This window comes from Achroia grisella, unplaced genomic scaffold, assembly GCF_030625045.1.
Source record: "Achroia grisella isolate CSIRO2021 unplaced genomic scaffold, CSIRO_AGI_Agris_v1 utg445, whole genome shotgun sequence".
NCBI lineage: Eukaryota > Metazoa > Arthropoda > Insecta > Lepidoptera > Pyralidae > Achroia > Achroia grisella.
Window position 1 is genome coordinate 304,409 of NW_026712860.1, and position 21,540 is coordinate 325,948.

General features: G+C 29.8%; 1 protein-coding gene across 1 annotated transcript in view; it reads right to left on the minus strand.

Annotated features, from left to right (window-relative positions):
- Positions 1–4,293, minus strand: part of LOC131844984 (uncharacterized) — a 47,451-nt gene extending 43,158 nt beyond the window's left edge. Inside the window, exon 1 of the mRNA XM_059193991.1 lies at positions 4,062–4,293. The gene's annotated coding sequence lies outside the window, so the exon portion shown is untranslated. The remainder of the gene's footprint in view (positions 1–4,061) is intronic.
- Between the last annotated feature and the right edge of the window lie 17,247 nt (positions 4,294–21,540).

Genomic DNA, 21,540 nt, shown 5'->3' on the forward strand with positions numbered 1-21,540 from the left:
GCATTACAGCTTATATCCTGCACTCTTACCATAAAAGCAGAGTGCATCTTTCACTTTCTGCAGTCGTAAAAGGGACTATAGCGATTAAATAAGCACTGCGAGGCGACCGAGAGAATTTCGTATAATAAGTCTGAAACTAGGTTACATAGGAAGGTAACCGAGTAGATAATCGTGGAGTAATATCCTAAAAGTACATCTTAACAATACTTTCGTAGTGATACTTAAAAAAATATAATCGCCTTCAGAGCATTGTTACCTAGAGGTTTACCACCTTAAAGGTCGTGAGTCCAAATCTGATGACATAAAAAAACATTGGTAGTATCTTAAATTGTCAATTCGTTTTTCAGACTAATTTTCCGATAATTACATACTGGTAACAAACCAAATTAATTACTAGGAAAATTACTGAAATCAAACTTAATGAACTTTATAAGCTACAAAATATATAAAAGATAGCCATGTATACTCCATATAAGTATATAATTTCCGCGTTTTAAATACCTTGTAGTATAACAACATAAGTCCAATAAAAGATTTGCATTTCATAATAAACTGCATTCGCTGCAGTAACTTCATTTCTGCGTTCATATTATCATAATAGAGTGCAGAAACTCCCCACTAGGAAGGAAGCAACGTATCATCATTGGGTTGAATTTACATACTGCAAACGTTATACATAGTCAACGTAGGTACTCGTATCCAATCCAATAAGAGTGCTCAGAAGTCATTTCGCTAGGACAGTTGCGCCTAGAAATCTCTATGAATTTATTGATGTGACTAGTATTGGAAGGGTCTTATAATAAGTAAGCAAGGTTATCCATATTTATAGTGAATAAAGTAGATTCTAGAAGTAGAAAAGGTCTATACGGACTAATAATAACTTTATTTAGAAGAAGTTGATATAATTTAGTAGAAGTTATATTAAAAATTGTATTAAGTTTTTTAAATTTTTTTTAATAATTTATATTCAAATGCTGAGTAATCACACTAAAGAAATCGAAAATATAAAAATAAAATTAACTAAATAGTAGTTAACGGTACTTATACCCGTAATGGCCTAAATTAAAAAATAAAATAGAAGGACACTCATTATTATGAAAATAATGAAATGCTATGTGAATAACGGAGAAAGATAATGTATTTGAAGTATAAAAGAAAACTTAATTATATTAAGCATATTGACAGAAAGTATGCTCTGGTATGTAGGTAAGTGATATCTATATAACTGTTATAAAGCTGTAAAGTATATTTGTTTGACTTAACGCGCTAATCTCAGAAACTACCTTTTCGAATTGCCTCTTATAGGCCATTTTTTAAAGAATGCTATATAATATGATATGACCAATAAGAGCTAAAATTTAAAAGTTTTGCAAAACCTGGGAAAATGTGACGCAGACGAAGTTGTGCTAGTCAACTAGTATATTGGTATTGTGGTTAAAATATAATGTCGTTTAAGAGCTCTTGTAACAGAATACGCACCTTATACCTACAGGTAAAAAAATCTAAGACACTTTTATTCTTGAGTAATTTAAGCGTATGCTCGAGCACGGTGAATTTATAATTTAGAAATTGCACGAAAGGGGCGGATATTCTTATAAATTTTACATTATGAAGTGTTCCACTGTCACATAGATGGGACCGAAACGACGCAAACTTCCAGATTTCAGTCTCTATGAAATTATAATAGTCTGTGCTAAAATAAAAGCTCTTTGATATATGTTGCCGCATTGTTTTTTTTTGTTTTTGATATACATAAACTTTACGTTCCGTAGCTGTACATAAGATATTTATTTTAACAATACTGAGCCACATCTATATTTCGTCTCTATATGTTTGTTTTAATAATTTATATTAAAACTTCTTACGGTCAACTTATATTATATTATATTTGAACCACTCAAGCAATGAATCATGCACGATTAGTATAATAATAATATTCCAACATAATTCTTATTTAACTTAAATATCGACTACGTGACCAGACAAAAGTTGTGTAATAAATTGCCACTGAATTAAATGGGATCTGACTTACTGTAAATAATATAAGTACATACCCCCAACACCCACATAAATTTACGAAATATGCCATTTCTCGTCTCGTACTTCAAAGAACGATTAAAGAGCGCTATTAACCCACCTTCGCTTGAATTCAGTAGGTCCTTAACAAATTATCTACACCTACTAACATTATAAAGTGGAAAGATTTATTTATTGTATTTTATTTGTAACTTATAGAAAATTTTATTCTTAGCGAATTATCCATATATACACTACATTATTTGCGGGTTAAACAGTTTGTTATGAATAAATAACAATAACAAACTCCGAATATATCCCACAGCGTAACCCTATACGAGTAGGTACCAGATAACTGTTAAATATATTTACTTACATAATATGCATAAAAGCCGCGCAAAATATTAATAGAATTAATTTATTAAAATTAATTCGCGTTGTATTACAACCAATTCCTTCTTTAAATAAAAAATGATTTATGGATGTTTCATGAAAAAGACAAAGCTAAGTAAACTTAAAAGTAAAAATTGTTCATACATATATTTTCTTTGTAAATAACAAAGTCCATATTAGACTTTATATTACAATAGATAAAGGATATAGACATATAAGTAACGATATAGATATATTTTTATAACGCAAGAAAAAACATGCCCATAGGGAAATTATTTTTTTAAGGTTTTACTGGGAGCAAGGAAAACGTCCAGATGGAACACGTTCAGAGGTGATAGCATTGTTCTAGAAAGTTCTAGAAAGATTTCCTAAAAATAAATTATATTTTGCACAGAAGTTCTCTGATACTAATGTTGCTAAAAACGTCTATAGAGTGAAAATATGTATCATAAATACCTAAATCTTTAGTAATAATATGTACAGAATGATGTCGGAAATAAACTAATAACATTTAAAAAATAATCATCACAATTTGTTCTTAATTTACACATACAAAAATACAATACAATACATATATAAACATACATATATAAATTTCAACACCTTCACCAATTTGAGTTAGAAAAATAAACACGTATTCCATATCTTTCTACAATCAGTTTTAAAGATAATAACCCTGTATGTCTGTCCAGTAGACATCTCTACAGAACTCTGCCAATCATCACTGGCACTAAGTGGTTAAAGTAATTAGCAAATACTAATGGTAAGGTGATTAACCTTTCGACTTTATTTTGCAAAAAAAACTTAAAACCGCTGATAAATATCTGAGAACTGGTTAATTTGAGATCATATCATATACATACATATAGATGATATAAATTAGACATGTAAATATTAAAATAACAATAAATAAATAATAAATATAGTAATGTCATCGATCAATTTTATACACAAACTTTTTATAATGCTGAAGTTGATAATAATAAAATAATATTTCTTATATACATGTAAGCTGTAGTGCTATCATTAAACTCATGGCAAAAAATTATACTACTTTATATACGAGTAATATGTACCTAAATTGGTTAAGAACAATCGATAGAACCAAATACGGAACAACAGACTGCACTGAATATTAATAATCAATATATTTGTATTTATCATAATCATTATAAAAATACTTCGATATTTTTAAAAGAGTCATACTATATTCCTAAATACAAAATATATTAATAAATATAATAAAAATATAATTTGACAAAAAAAAATTTACAATAAGATCAAAACGTAATATTTAAAAAAATCTACATGAACATTTTGACATAAAGTGAAGTCTAAAAACAAATATCTACTCAATTCTTTTTATTATTAATTATAATATACATTTTTATACATTTTTCGGGATCATTTGTTACAATATATGCTTGCGATCTGACTGAAGAAAAATATTACAGGATATAAAACTGTAGGTTTGTTTTATGTTTGCTATAAAAAGCTATTCGTGATAAAATTGAAAAATAATTGCTACAGACATATATTAACCATAACATTCTGCTAATTTAAAGTGTATTGAGAATAAATTATTCATTGTATAAATATAGTATTATAAATAGTAAAACAAATACGATTATTGTAGTGTGCAAAAAACTTACCGATTAAACCAGGATTCGGGATAACTGGCCGAAAAACTTCAAAATGAATAAAAAAACATTAAATCATCTTCTAATCAAGCAGTCCACGAAAACCTTAGTCTTCTTTTGTTTTTTAAAATTTGAATTTCGAACAGTTTATTATTTATTTTTTCAATGCAAATGAATCGTAAGTCGCGTGTTCTGTGTGAAAGTGCGACGAACTGCGCGAGCTTCGGTGAGTAAAGGCGACAACACACTGTGAGAGCGGTGGCAGGCTGCGCCAGTGCCCCCTCCGGCTATCACTCTACTTTCGGTTATTCTCTCGCCTCCCTCGAGACCGAGACCGATTTATCACAGTTCCGTATCGTGTTAGCTTGCAGACAATTCAGAGTCGACATTCGCGGTATGACACAGACTGTTTCTTATACAAGTCCTTACTCACCACTATTCGCAAACCGACAAAGTATCTCTGACCGCATAATGTCACGGGTAATGACTAAATTACTAAATAAGGCTAACCCAGATTAGTATTCCGAAAACAGCAAAATAATTGCAGTTACATGTCTTAATTTTCTAGTAGAAATGTAAAGTTGAGTATCTGTACCTTCTTTTCTTATAGGTAAGATATTTTTAAAAGCCTCATTATTTACGAATTACCACTACTGCAATTCTGCTGCCATTTATGGGTCAACACTGAATCAACCAGTAACCCAGGTAATGGGTCAGAAAATTTCATTTTTTTTTTTTATTACACACTACAGGTTACTGTCCCTGATCTAAGTTAAATAAAATAATTTCAATATTATTTATTAAAGTTCAATATTCTAGGTCATAAATACACTATAATTTCACTACTATTCTCTGTAATCTAAGTATTATTGTTTATTTCTTCAATAATATTTTTTTATTGCACGCGCTCGAATATACTACATACCCTTCTTTAATGTACAGAAACCACATAATAGAATCACGAACCAATTTCTTAGTCGAGTGTTACTATTGTTGCTTTCTATAGGAACGTCTATGGAAGAAAGTAAATTTCTTCCCATACGTCAGTCAAGCACATCATAAATGAATTGGCTACAAGTATTTCTATGGAAGAACAGATACGACAACTCTTGAAACCTTCAACAATACACGTCATAAGACATTCAACTTCATGATAAAGTGTATAATTACAAATGCAAAGTCATTGTTCTTAATGATGGATCAATCCGTAAAGAAAATAATGTTCAGGATCAATCAGTCAAATATACTGATTCCGATTCAAATCCACAGAAAAGTGTAAATAACTCTAAAATTTACTTTCCATGAATGGATAATTTTAATTGAATATAAATTACTATCATATATTCGTGTATTACTATTAGATATGTAGTTTGATAGTCGACTTCAAAAAGGTTAAAAAATCAATTTATCTGCTCTGACAGCTTGTTTTTGTATAGTTTATGATTAAATATTACAATATTTAGTGTTCATATTATTTTTAATATTATTATTATTATAAATAACAAAGTAATGCTATATAGTAAAAATTTTAATTGAAATTATATATTATATTTGTGCATTATCCAAAAACACATCTAAAAACAAACTATACAAGCAGCTTTTCCCAGGGACATTAAAAAAACGAGTGCAGTGAAACCGCAGAATCATGTGCCCTTCATCTAAAATTTAAAGCAGCCGCCAACTAATTGCTGGTAAAATCGTGAATTCACAAAAAGTAGACAGCAGACTTCAAGTCGAGCGACCTACGGCGCGCACACCTGAATTTTTGATCAGAAAAACAGATCTCGCTGTCCCGAGTGTAATCCGAACATTATAAATCGATGACTAGGACTTTTTGATTGTTCAGCCATCTGAAAAATAGATACATGACGTCATTTTTTCATTACTAATATTATATATAATAAATCTGTGGATTGTGTTTACTTGACGCAGTTTCAATCTACTTGCCGTTGTAACAATTTGTATCTCATATTACAACTATTATGTAAATATCAATTTTAGCCAGAATTTGTTATAGCATATTTTATCATTTCTTTAAGATCCATTGTACTCTGCTTTTTTTGGGACTTGATGGCGCTGTATGAATTATATTATCTTCAAAATTATGAGCAAAACTAATATAAAAGCTAGAAAAAATTAAGGCACTTACAACAAAAAGAAGTTTATGCAAATTCAAAATTGGTCAATTAACAAAAAACCTTTTTAAAGCCGTTTAAAATATTAAACGACTTAGACAAATATAACACAAACAAACTCGAATGCTACTAAGAGTATAAATTATTTCTATTAATTTTCGATCAAAAATTAGGTTTTTCATATACCTAATATTAATAGAATGATATTTCTTTTCTTAAAAGCATTCGATTTTAACCTTTAATTTATTACCGCAAATTAAACGTTAAAAGTGTACGGAGTTAAGAAAAACTTTCTTTTACTTTTATGGCTAAACGATAACAAAAGATATTTGAAACTGAAAAAGCAAAGGTATCATAAACTCAGTTATGCAAGGCACGTCTGGGGTGAAATATATGTAAATTAGAGAGCTGGAGAACGTGCTCTGATCCCCTGTAATTCACTGATTTATTGGTACAGGTACCAATGCAAATAACTGGCTATATTTGATTGAGTTCCTCGCGAATTATATCCAAAGAATGTTACCAATTACTTATTTAATCTTCTCAATGATAATAGTACAGTGTCTCTAATATATGCAAATTTAAATGGTTAATTTAATTACATTTAATAAAAAATATTTGAAAATAGAACTATACTCTCATCCAATCGTTACTTCCCATGCTGTGTTTAGTTGACTAGAAGAGATCTTTTTTTCTTTGCTTATAATGTCTCTAATTAATTTTATTTCTATAGGTTCTTAGTTACATAAAAATAATAATACGTTACGGGTCATAATGTTATAAACATTATGACATAAGCCTTATGAAATATAATATAAATTATATTATATGTCATAAGGATTTTTAAAGTTAACGTTGACCGATTATAAATTTCCTCATTACAATCAATATTATGAACTTACCAGTGCCTTTAAAGTAACTTCAGATAAAAGAAAGGACTCAATTAGTCTTTATCATTATCATCATATTATATTTAAGAATATATTTCTTTATCCTCTATAGTAAGATCAATCATTGAAGTAATATATTTATAAGGTACCTAATATAGATTTTATTATAAAAATATTCCTAGCAGGCTTACAAGTTGTTCATTTCAGATCAACCTATATGTACCTTACGGTTACTTTACAAGCGTTGTGGTTGATTAACGAGGTGTTTTGCTTTGAAGGAGATGAAGTATGATCAGGTATTTAATGGAGCTGTCCGTCATATATAATAAATCGTTTCTGAGATAAACTTAATACTAAATCAAGCAAAAACTGTAAATTTAGATAGTAACGTATATAAAGGTGACAATTTTCCTGCCTTTAATTATGTCCATGATGTATTATTGGACATATAATTAAGTACATAGTGTAATAGATTATTTTATTGTTATTTGAAAAACGTTATATATCATTCTGATTGGTCGATATCTAGTATACGTTGTATTTAATATTACTTTGTTACAAGATAAACATTTTATTATAATCTTAGATTTTTTATCTATTTTCGACTTCAAACAGAAAGCACAATCATACAATATACGAAATATATCCTAATGCTAATTATATCGTAAGGCTAATTATAGATATAAAAAAACTGCTTCGGAAATGTGTAAAAAAAAACTTTGTACATTAAAACTTCGGCTTGCGGCAATAAACCTCTAAGGAACTTCGCAATAAGCAATGCCTAATACTTGATTGGATTTTTCCTATCTGTATTAGCTTGTTTCAAAATACGTATCTATTAATAAAAAATAATCCAACTAAAGACTTCGAGCAATCAATCTGGATCAGTTCCTAAGTAATTGCTTTTCCATCGATGTTACATTAGTGTGTATTAGTTTGTACGGTAAATTTAAAGGTCCTTGGATTTTTGCCATAGATTGTCTTAGCATGTAAGTAACGATACGTAATTGATTTTTTCCTATAAATCAAAAGCTATTTACATAAACAATACCCATTTTTTAGATATAGTTTATACTTAAATATATACAAAAGTTATATTTAAAAGTTCAATATTATATTTAATATTTTAATTGGAGTATCTTGGAGAAAATTTTATATGTTCATCTATAATATCCATTGTATTTTTTAGATACATAATTGGTTTGGCAAATAAGTCCACCTGAAGTGGTAACCGTCGTCTATCCTCTATTTACAAGGACAGCAATACGGATATCACGTTATCATGTAACACCTATCACTACTACAATATGTTGACATTCCAGAGGACTAGAAGAACAATGCTCTTGTCCAGTAATTTCTCTGCCTTACAAAGCAAGCTGTATAAAGCTTGACATAAGTAGATACTTGGGTACTTCTACCCGCTAAATACTTTTTATAAAGTCTACTTCGTCCAAATTATATTATATTCGTCATCATAATAACACATAATCATCGCACTGATAGTTGCGAATCTATTCTAATAAGTTTATTCATTCTGTTTTTTATCCTTACATAATATATCCTTAATATAAATATATATAACTGAAAGGTGACTGACATAGTGATTTATCAACGCACAGCTCAAACCACTGGACGTATCGGGCTGAAATATAGAACGCAATCATAGTACTTTTAAATATATTTGCAACACACACTTAGCAAAAGTATACAATCTATGTGATAATAAGTAATTTCCAGACGTGGACACCTATAACAACAGACCTGTCATGTTCTAGACTACATACTCTGACACTGTTTTGTTGTGAAGCTCTGGTAATTATATTTATAAAAGAAAAGTAGTTACTTGCTTGTGATCTATTTTTATACAACATGGAGTAACTAAAACAACGAACGGTAGCGCAGTTCTATAAGAATACAGCAGTTTTTAAAACGGGCTCTCTGATATCTTTTATTATATTTTTTTAAAGACTATAAACTATTATTTTATTCACCTAAAATAAATTTACAAAATAGAGATTGCAACGAGGTGTTTATTCTCGTCTTATTTTAAGCGTGAATTTTAGTGGTGACACTATTAGTAATAATATCTATATTATGATATGGTAATAATATTACTTTATAATAATATTGACTTGCGCCTTTTTCATTTAACTTATTCAATTACTGCCGTCCCGCCTCCGCTTCTCCACGGGATCAAATATGTATTTTTTTTTAAATAAGATAAACGTCCCGTCTACGATAAACATGGACTGTAGATATAAATAGATCACATTTATAGGCCACTGATGAAAGCATTTTTTAAACGGATTAATTTATAGATGCTTTTGTGTCCACCTAATACAAACAAAAATAAAAGTTGCAATCTTTATAATAATGATGCAGATTATTGATTCCCTGAAATGATAAAGACTAAAAAAAACTGACTAGAAAAGTTCATTTTCGTTCTCAGAATAACTTCACCACTGTTTCCAAGGCGCCGTTGAACTAAGACTGCAACTACTATCCATCACAGTAAAGTCTCCGGTTAGATTTTACTTACTTTTTGTGGCGCCCGTGTGTTTTCTCCGTAGTTTTGTAGATATCTACGTTTGCATTTCCGCTGCAAAACGATTTAAGTCTTCATTAATACCTTCAACATATTTCATTACAAATACTTAATATGCGTAAGAAACTATAATTACATTTTGAACTATATTTCCCCATAATATGCTACATAATATAAGTACATAACATAAAATAAATTCACACAAAAAAATAACATTCATTGTAATCAAACCTGGCACATCGAAGCTGATCACAAGTAACCTTTATGAGCCGCGCTGAAATACTCGTCAACATTCTCCACGGGAAATGGACAAAAACCAATAATTCCCTACATATTAGAGTATTTGCGCCTCTTTAAAATTTCCGCCTGCATTGCTGCCACGCCAGTACGAGAGAACGATCCAGACACACGGTTAATTTATTTCAGAGTACATACATTTTCATAATAAGATGTATTTTCATGTGATTTTTGTAAAATTCCTAATCAATTATCTTAGTATATGTTTTATGGGAGTAATTATTAAAATATTAAAGACAATTGCTGTTATAATTCTAACTTAGTCAGACATACTCGTATTATTATGTATTTGGAAATTACATAGGTACTTTAATTATATGGACAATATAATTAAAGTACCTATGTAATTTCCAAATTGCATACTTTATCAGTTCATATTACCTAAGACGTTACCGTGGAGTTTAGTCTCAAATTATTGTTTGCAATTGTGGCTGCACCATCCATTCATTAGCCTCCGATAGAGATCCATAATCTAGTTTGTTTGTTCTTCCTGTAATTTCCTTTCTCTTACAAATCATATAAAAGAGTTTGTTGACCTGTCGATCCAGATAAAAACTGTTATGAAGGTACTATTGATTTGCTTAATTCTGTTCTAAAGTATGACTAAGATATTTACACTCAGCAATGAACGAAAATAAACAAATAAATATAAAAAAAAATTGTAACCGATTCTCTATCCGAGCGACTATAACCCCAAAGATAAATAAAGCCATTGTCAGATGTGGACATTGTGGTAAACCCAACATTTTACATGCTCACATTTTACTGAAAATATTTTTATGTTACTTGGCAAGAAGCAAGCCTACTATCCTGTCTCGAATTGTATTCACTGTCGGTGCTTTCCGACATGGGATAGTTAGTGTTAGTGAATAGAAGAAGAAATGGAAACAAGAATAAAAGTGAAAACTTTATGCCGTCAGTACCTATAAACAACTTTTATGTCGTATTTATGTCCTACAGCATTAAGCTCAATTGTTACATACAAATAGACATTTTTATAGATTGAAATGAAATATATAATACATATTTATATAACAACTAGCTGTCCCGGCAAACGTCGTTTTGCCTTAAAATAAAAAAAAAATTAGGGGTGGACTACCCCTAACATTTAGGGGGATGAAAAATACATGTTGGCCGATTCTCAGACCTACTCAATACGCTCACAAAATTTCATGAGAATCGGTCAAGCCGTTTCGGAGGAGTATGGGAACGTAAATTGTGACACGAGAATTTTATATATAAGATATTGTCCCATATTTATATACTAACTGAATATAAGTATAGTATATTTATAATATACTATACTTATATTCAGTTAATAATTTGTGCCCGGGTCCTCAACAACATGCTGTCCACCTGTTGACAGCATGTTGGTGAGGACCCGGGCACAAACGCTTTAAAGCTCGTTGTGCTCCATTCCAGCTGCATCACCCTCAGGTTTAGGTTACTCTTAGTCCTGATATAATGGAAGATGTCCTGTTTCCTATTGCCGTAATGTAATGTATATCACTATAATATACCTATAATTTTGTAGCCAACAGAAAGATAGAGCAATTGCGTCGCAGTAATGAAGTCTACGCGTGAATAAGCCCTAACTAATGTTGCGGTCTGTTTAACGCCCGCGGTGGCAGCCGTCCATTTTGTTTTATTTCCGTTTTTTCTCACATTCCCAAGTTAACAGCGGAAATGAGCAAAACCGCGGCGCAGTGTGAACATTACGGGACTTGTCATCATCTAAAGTTCAGTGATTGGACGCAGTAGACTTTTAGGGTCTCGTATACTTTTATGTGAATATCGATAAATTACCACGGTATACAAAAATATTAGAAGCATAAGAAAAAAACATTCTCATTACCCCCAAAATAAGCCAAATCAAAAAGCCACTTCTTTGTTTACCGACTTCGAACACAGAGGACTTTTATATGTAACAAAAAAAATGGTTTTAAATTTTGGTGATTTCTAATAGGTATAGTTTACTTCCACATTTAATCGACAGCAAATTTAACATTATAAATGTTAATTTCAAATGAAATCCCCAATAATAATTTTAACGGTTACTTATATCTACGGAACCCGTTAACGATCTTCTCTTCCACTTTTTTTATTTGTAGCAATAGATTTAGATGTAGCGGTCAAAAGAACTGCAGTACCGTAATGACGAGCCGCTGCGGTTAATTCGGTAAGGGACGGACGGACAAGAAAATTGGCTTTAAAACGGTAGCTGATTTATGGGCCTCAAATTGCCCAAAATTGTTGATTTAATGTTAAGAGATTATACTGTGGAATGACACGAACTATAGAAAATAATTTGTAAAACAATAGCCATTGAAATAATGTCATTTATTACCTAGTATTATGTATAACTTAATACTTATATTAGTAGTAATATGTATATGATTGATTAATAATGATGACTACATTTTTTAATTAACAGCAATAACTAAACTAACCGTATAAGTAATAACTGTACTATCCCAATAAAATTGTTAATTTCTACGAATATTAGTAAAGAAATAATTAAATAACTTTCAATATCACATTTATTACATAAATCTAAATCTTATTATAATAATAATATTTAATTTGGAGATTCCTTCCTTTGATTAATCATTACATAGTATAAAATAAAGTTACTGCCGCTGTCTGTCCCTATGTATGCTTAAATCTTTAAAACTATGCAACGGATTTTGATGTGTTTTTTTAATACATAGAGTGATTCAAGACGAAGGTTAATATAAATAACACATGTACACACATGCGAAGCCGTGGCGAGTAGCTAGTGTATAATAAAGTATGTATCAATATCTTTTATTATTATTATTATATATTTTATGCTGATATTAGATATAAATTTTTTTAGCAATTTTCTTACCCTTAAACTTGAATGTTAAAGAAATTAGGAATCTAAATTATCTGCACTTTGCGTGTATAAAAATCTATGCTCTGTATTATCCTCCTTTCCATTTTCCTAGAAAATTTTATGGAAATTAGTCCATTAGTTTATTCATGACTATGCAACCAACATGTTTACTACAATACATATACATATCCACTTTATAGAGTACAAAAATTCTAGGATACACAGTATAAGTTCTGCGCGGGCAAAACACTAAGAAATAACTGCGATCATTCCAGTATCCATATGAATGTATAAGTATGTTCATACATTAAACAACAGATTATCTTTAACGTGTTCCAGCGGTTTAATACGCCGGACGCCTTACTTTCCAATGGTCGCGGGTTCGATTCCTTGCACGGTTGTTCGAAATATAAATACATTACGAATGGATTTACAAAAATAGATTTGTTTAAGTATTTATATCAGTTGTCTAGTATACCCAGGACACAAGCTCTGCGTAGTTTAGTACTAGTTGTAACTGACCTAAATGTTAAAGTTCGTAATATAATAAATGAGCTTTGAGTATTTTAATCAACTATAGAAGACATATAGGTAAAAGGAGTAGAGTGGAGTGAAGTGCAGTAGTAATTCAATTGCCATCTAAGTTGTGGTTATATAGACAGTAAAAATACAATGTTATAAAAATTCCGCATACTACATTTATATATTTAGTTTTTTATGTAATTTGAAAGGCAAACAAGCTGACGGCCCACACATAATATAGTAGCAAGTCACGTAGTAAATAAATTCTATGGCTATAGTAGAAACAGACGTCAAATTTTAATCGAAAAGAAATTATAAAGAAGTTAAATTTTACTTGATATTAAATAAAATATATTTCTACAAATGTAATATTGTAATTTTTATGCTTATCTAATGATCACTTATAATAGTAATTTTATATAAAACTGTAAAGGATTTAATTAATATATTCACCTATAACTAATGGTCCCCTAGTGGTCAAAATTCAACTATAATTAATTTAACATTTAAAAAGACTATAGATAAATAATATTAAAGACAGATAATAGTAAAAATACGAGTAAAGTAAAGTGTATGTAAGTAATTTTTTTTTTTTGTATCAATGTATTAATTACGATTTTTTTTTATTTGTAAATATATTCGTTCTTCTCTATATAAATAATAGTGTGCGAAATATCATACTTTTACGTCCGCGCAATTTTCGTAAAAAATGGGTACAAAGTTTCTATTTCATACATTAATATACCTATAATATAGAGTTGAATATCAATACTGTCGTATGTCTGAGTAAACTTTAGCAAGTTATAGTTTCTACAAGTAGCATCCATTTACTTCAATGATGGATGAGCCAATCATTACTACAGTTACAATCAACCATACTCCAGGGAACCTAACAACCCAGATCACTACTATCTATATTCACATTTACATACCTTAATTACCTTCCCTGCCATATTGCTTAGTAAATTGAAACAATGAATTATTAATGTGGTGTATAAGGTCTCAATCAAGCGGCGAGCGGGAATCCATTCGCCAAAATCTATTGTCGACGAGAGTTAACTAATTCTCGTAAATAAACTCGGAGCTCTGATGAAGACTAAATTAATTTTACTGATTTATGGTGAAATTTATCTAGCTTTATATAAATCATTTCTTAATTTACCGCCTCTTGTAACAAGATAAATATTTTATTTCCACTATACTCTCATAAAATATATCGTAATTGTAAGATGATGATCATGATAATAAAAAGCAAAGCCAATTCTACCAAAATGTTTGTCATAGTCATTGTTTATTTCTAATAACATGATAAAACAACAACTATATTATTTTCATTAGGTACTCAGTGTTTTATAAATATAAGGGTATATTTTATAGATAAAGTATATGAGAACCATTATTTGTTATTAATCAGTTTGAAGTTCAAAACTTGACATGTAAAATAATTTTATAATATTAGTGAATCATCTACCTACTAAAACTGCATAAAGACATATATTCCTAATATTTAAAAGTACATTTACATTCGTGTATCAGTTATTTTTACTCCTGCAATATTTTAAATGTGTAAATTATTTTAAACAATTTTTACGTAATGAGCACCGTGATTGTAATGTTTTCAAAAAATTACCAATACGTACTTATTTGTTGCCTCACGTTAATATTTAATAACGGAATATTAAAATTATTTACGCGTAATTTATACCTCGTTATAGGTATAATCATTAACACGCGAGTTTTAGTTAACATGCATTGCATCTTAAAATATTTTTTAAAGTTCAGGCGTATCGAATAAGAAATGCTACGTTATACAAATATTGAAAAGGTGATCTGTACATTACTTACTTTATTTTATAATAAAGATGAAGTATTATTACAGCAATAAATATTTATAAAATAATTCTATAGATCAGAACTATCTTTTATGACTGAAGAGAGAAAGTACATAAATTTCCGTACACAATAATATTGTCGTAATTTAAGCAATTGATCATGGACCTCATTACTTATCGCGAAAGTATGTATGGAACAATTTACTCAATACGAGTAATGGAAAAATATAATATGTTTCTCTTCTTTTTCTTCTTTTTCTTCTACTACTTTCTTCTATGGCAATCGGTCGTTATTTTTAGGACCATTTATGCCAGTGTCATGTATCAAAAGCACGCACTGAAGACAGAAAGTATGTCCAAAACACTAAGTAATATTTTTCACTTACTGAAACCGTCATTTACCAAGAACATTTGTAAGACTTTCTGTGAACGCTAAAAAAGTTTATCAACAATAAAATATCTAGATTATAATATATATACCTAGACTATATAATTATAAATATATATACACTCTATATTTAGTAAAACAACTAGTCATTTTAAAGACATAGATTCTATTTATCTATTTATGAAAATACCTGTGGTAAATGGTCCCGATATGCCTTTTTTATGTAATTGGAATTTTAAACAAATTGAGTGGTCACCTGAATGTAAGCAGTAACCGTCGCCTTTAAATATGATCACGTTATCATACTACTCTTATGTTGCCAATTTGGATGACTATGATAACATGCTTATTATTTTGTCATTTCACTTCCTAATCACACCCTAAAACAGAAATACGTCGTGATAGTTACGGCATAAAAAAACTATACTGTTCCAATTAGATAATAAAGAACAACATAAGCAACCTTAACACAGAGAAGAAATTATATAACTGGGCTGATTTAGCAAGAACTATGACCTTACTAATTCCATTTGCACAATCGTGGGAAGTAATCTGCCGAGCTTTATTTTCTAGTGTATATTTTGAAATTTAAGAGCACTTGTTCCGAATGACATCACTTGATGAATTTAATTGGTAGTCCGTTAACAATAGAGTGAATTAATTATATTAAATGTCACAAAATTCCAGTGTCTATATGATATGAAAATATTACATAAGGTGTGTCTTAGTGTGGATTCCGTAACCCTCTTCGTATATTTTTCGCCGTAAGTGTCATAAACTTGTAATAAAAAGATGATTTTATGGCCAACTTTGATAACTAAAAATGTATTAACCCATATTTATGAAACTTAATTATCATGGCAGTTAGAAACTTTGTTTATAATTAATGCAATAAAAAGGGACGTAACAGTTTATTAGCATATATATTTTCACGCCTGTAATCCTTGACGGTGGACGAGTTGCTTCTGACCAAGCGATTGAATAATCTATTATGGTCGTGGTGAATGTAACACTCAACATTTCGCTGAGTATATTCAAATTAAAAGGTTACTGGGAGCGTTCTTAATGCCGTCTTTAGAAATATTTCTAATTTATAATTCTTTCTGGAGTTACCGGAGTGTTAATCAGAAATATAAATATAAACATTATTTTCCTGTTGATGAAATTCGTATTCACATATTACCTTACTCTTATTAATTTTACTAAGAAGGTACCTCAATAGTGGTCTTTTAAAAAAAGTCGTCCTACGTAGATTAATTGCTATTGTGTATTTCATTTAGACCAAAAGTAGACAGTAATACGTAGTTTAGATCCAAACTATAAATAATCTAGTTTCTTCTAAGTGTACAAAGGAGGAATGTGCCTGTGAAGTGAGGAGCTTACTTATGGTGGACTGGAAACCTGCTACTAAATCTCGTGTAACAAGATTTTTCAAACGACAAAAAATGGCAGACGTCTACGAACACAAACCATTGGACTATGGTGAGAAAGTTAAAGTATCAAATAGCTCCATAACATGTACGATAGTCATGAGATTATTTTTTCACATTAAATCTCAAAAGTTTAAAAAGTCTAAATAGATCAATATTTCCTTTTGTACAAAAATTAGAAATTACAATTTTTTTGTTATTAAAAGCAATGCTGATATTGTATAGGAATGATTTAAGTGTAATGATTAAACTCAAAAAATAACTGTATTGATTTTGAAACTTTTATATTATTCAGTTTATCTACGAGTAATATAGGCCTTATTCTAAATAGACAACGCCACAGAACGCGACGTATTAGTAATATATAATTATCATAAATCTCATATCTTTATAACTGCTTATAAAATCCTAAGGTAGATCTTATTATCTTACTAATATTATAAACGCAAAAGTGTATGAGAATGAATGATTGGACAGATTTCGTTATTAAAATAGACTACTCAACGAATTTTGATGAAACTTTACAATAATTTATACATCAGAATAACACATAGGCTATAATTTAAAAAATATGATGTAAATTGGGCGAAGTGACAAATGTCCAGTATGATGCAGATGAAGATGCGGAGGTCAGCTAGTACAGAATATATGTTATTGTAGACAGTGCACGCATCAATATGCATACTAACATATGGACAGATAACGAATATTACCTCAGTACCTACCTACATATTGTATGCAAACACATTTAATAATTAGTTACGTTGATTGTATTCGATTCGTTCCAGAGAAAGTATATATGAGACTGCAGAGTGCAGATCGACAATTTTACCTTTACCGTTACTAACGACCATTGTTCATAAAAATCTAATACAAATTTCCACTAGCAAGTATTTACAATGTTAATTTGTAGCACACTTATTCATTATGAAATAGCAACATCATTATGTTTGATCATTGTATTTAAAACTGTCCCTAATACAAATATCTACTTATATCTTACCACAATTAGTAGGTATGCAATACAAAAATGAGATGTCTATCTTTAAAGTCGGTTCTTAAATATAGAAATTATTAGTGTCCATAATATAACTTTTTAATTGTTTTTATTTGTCTATGGTTTCAAATATGAGTAGCCATGACAGTTCGCTTATTAAATATAATTCATTTATTTACTATTCAGTCAATTCCCATAACAACGACAATGCCTCTTACTGCCTCTATCTGCTCATAACAGACGTGACGGTACGTCGTTTGTGATATTCAGTTTTTACCTCCACAAGTATAGTTATAAAAATACAGTAATAATATTTGAATTTAGAATTTCTTTCTTTTTAAATATCTTCTCTATTTGTCATAATTTGACTTATCCTATTTTAAATGACAATAAATTTTGATGACATAGAGATATACGAAATAGGATTGTTCTTTTAATTTCCTCTATTGTTAAGTTGGAAAATACCTATTCGGTAGGACAATATGACAATTGTTTTATTTGAAGTGAAAACAATCCAGTCCCGTGCAGTACAGTGCAGACAGTGCAGACAGAGGACTGAAACTCGTTTTAGTTTTGTAAAGTCTCTCCGAAAATAGCATTTCATTTTCATGGGCTCTTTGTTAAATTTATTACACTAACTTGCTTAAAGCGATGGCAGATTTGCGGAACTACGCTAATATAGCGTTTGTTCAATTTCATATTTTCTAGTCACTGAATCGAATGTATTATATCCATTTCAGATTTTACAATACTTTTTCTTTAAAATGACATTCATTTTTAATAATATTGTAAAGACAACTGCTTTTTCCTAATATTAATTTTACCATAGATTAAAAGAAAATTATGTGTATTAATATTTGAATTTCGATTAAAATATCGGTGACAATTTTTTTGTCAAATTGACAAAAGACAACTTACCACTAGTATGTATCACCGTCATTTTTAAGCTTCTAATACCGCCATATAGTGGAAAGAAGTGCGGAATTTCTAAACTACTTATGCATTGAATCAAGAACACAGGTTCGGAACATTCCAATCATCTTCTATATATAGACATAATTTCCTTATGTAACCTTAGCTTTCAAGTTATATGACAAACATATTAATACTACATCTATTCTAAAAAACTACTAGTATATATAACAATAATATAGGGTAGGGTAACTAATAGAGGTACGTATGTGTATGTATGTACGTACGAGGTATACTATGTGAATCATCTAAAGATGTGACATTTATGATAATAATCATATTCACTATTAGAATAATAATAATAAACCTGGACGGATCTAGTCACAAGCTAATCAGAACTTGTGTTCTTCTATTGTTCATGCAGTTGTTTGGGTACCTAAGAAAACTTATATACATATATACATTTACTTTTTGTAAATACATAATATACGTAGAGAATACATAAACTAATAGAAACACTCAAACTCATGGATTGATGGAAACATGTATCATGCGAGGAATTGAAGCCAACGGAAATAAGGCGGTGTGCTAAACAACTAGACCGCAGACTCTGTCGGAAGCTATGCCTATTACACATTATTATCTATCACAATATTTTGTTGAGCCAAAACTATTACTGAGTTTAATTTATTTCTTTAACAGAATTACTAATAGGTAGTTATAAAACATTTGACATGCTCACATTTCTTATAAAACTATTGTTGCTATTCTTAAGGATGGTGGGTAGCTTAATAAGCTAGAGATCAAAGAATTCTAAAAGCAACCCTATGCAATTTCAAATGAACTACAAAAAAGAAAAATTTCCAAGCTCTTATTCAAGCGCATAATGAGTAGGAACTTAGTACTCATCCAAGATTAAAGCAGTGGAAATTCGTTGAATAACAAGGAGTCTTTGTCCAAATACTGCACAGTATCGCATGGCTGATTTCTCCATGGAAAACGTTTTCGCTCGCAAAATCTTATGGTTGCGTTTAATTTGCCCCGGGACGCTTGTCGAATCAGAACTTTCGAGAAATATGTTTAATGCTAGCTTTTGCATAAATCCTTCGCAAGGAATTTGAATAATGTGAATGTAGATTCTGTAATGTATTTTTACTCAATATACTTTCGCATACATAGACATTATGTGTATTATGTGTGGTGTCGCTGGTACTTAATTCTGATGGTTACGAATTGAATTCCTCGCACAGTGCAAATATTTGTATTCATGTGAATGAGTGAATGATTGTTTGTATCGCTCTCGATATTTTCTGTAATATATAATGCATGTTAGACCTAGGCCATATATTATTTGATTCATGAAATAACGAACAAATTTATCGGACTGTAAATATCAAAATTAATTATTGTATATTTCCAATTGTTACTATATAATAGTATTACAATACATTAAACGTTTACAAGGTGGTACATCAACTTTAGTTTGAAAAATTTCTCCATCTTATGTTGGTGAAACCCAAAACTTTTGAGTTAAGATTTACTTTCGAGCTTTAAGATTTATATAAAGCCACTGAATTCATAATTACTTGCTTTATCTTCAACTTCGTGAAATGCGTTCATTAGAATAAATATTACATCAAATCAATCGGAGAATAACAGGAAATATTGTTATTATATGTCAAAATTTTTTTAAATTAAAATAATAACAGTATTATAATCATGTGTTTCTATTTATATTATATGTACATATATAGCTAAGCTACGATGAAGGATCTACATATTTATTGTTATTTCGTCCTTCTGTTTATTTTTTTTCATCTATAAACTAAAAAGTGTCATGTGATTTTGTGCGTATTGTTTTGTCTATCAGTACATTACTTAAAATTTTCTTTTTATGTTACTAAATACGAAAGTAGAGTATTTGAATTCATTATTTGTTTTCTGTTAGCATTTCAGAATAATCATTTCTATATTTTGTAATGAACCATGTACCAACCAATCATATGAACAGTATGAACTAAATATAACGGAAATCTTAATATTAATTTAATACCTACATAAATAATAGCGTCGATATACCACCCCCTTTATATATATGATAGAATAATAAAAATAAATAGCTATTTACTTATACTGTGCAATCTGTTGTACAAGACGTATCTAAAGCTACTTAATCCTCAGGAGTTTACCAACATTTCCCCGATACATTACCGACATTTTCCCACGATGTCCCAACGGGGATGAAAAATCCAGGTCATGAAAGTAATTACACGAGAACGAAGTCTTGGACAATAGCCAGTATATAATACACATTACACCTAGTTATATTGTTTTATATATAATCTTTTTGTATACTTATAAACTCTGACCTAAAATCAGACGAAGTGAAAACTTTACGTGAAGGTTTTTTTTAATGGCTCATATTGCTGGTAAAGTTAAGCCATCGCGGTGAATTGATCTGGAATTAACTACAGTGGTCAATTCCACCATTTTGTTAAGGTATCACGTAAAAACGACTATGTCTTGTGATAAAATTTTCACAGCATATGAGCTACAGACAAAAAACCCCTATGAGGGAGACAAAATCTTCTTCAATTCAATGTCTTCCTACAATTATAGTAATTTATTCATTAAATAAATACGCATACACTATTGCTGTCTCCGGCACCACTAGTAAAAAGAT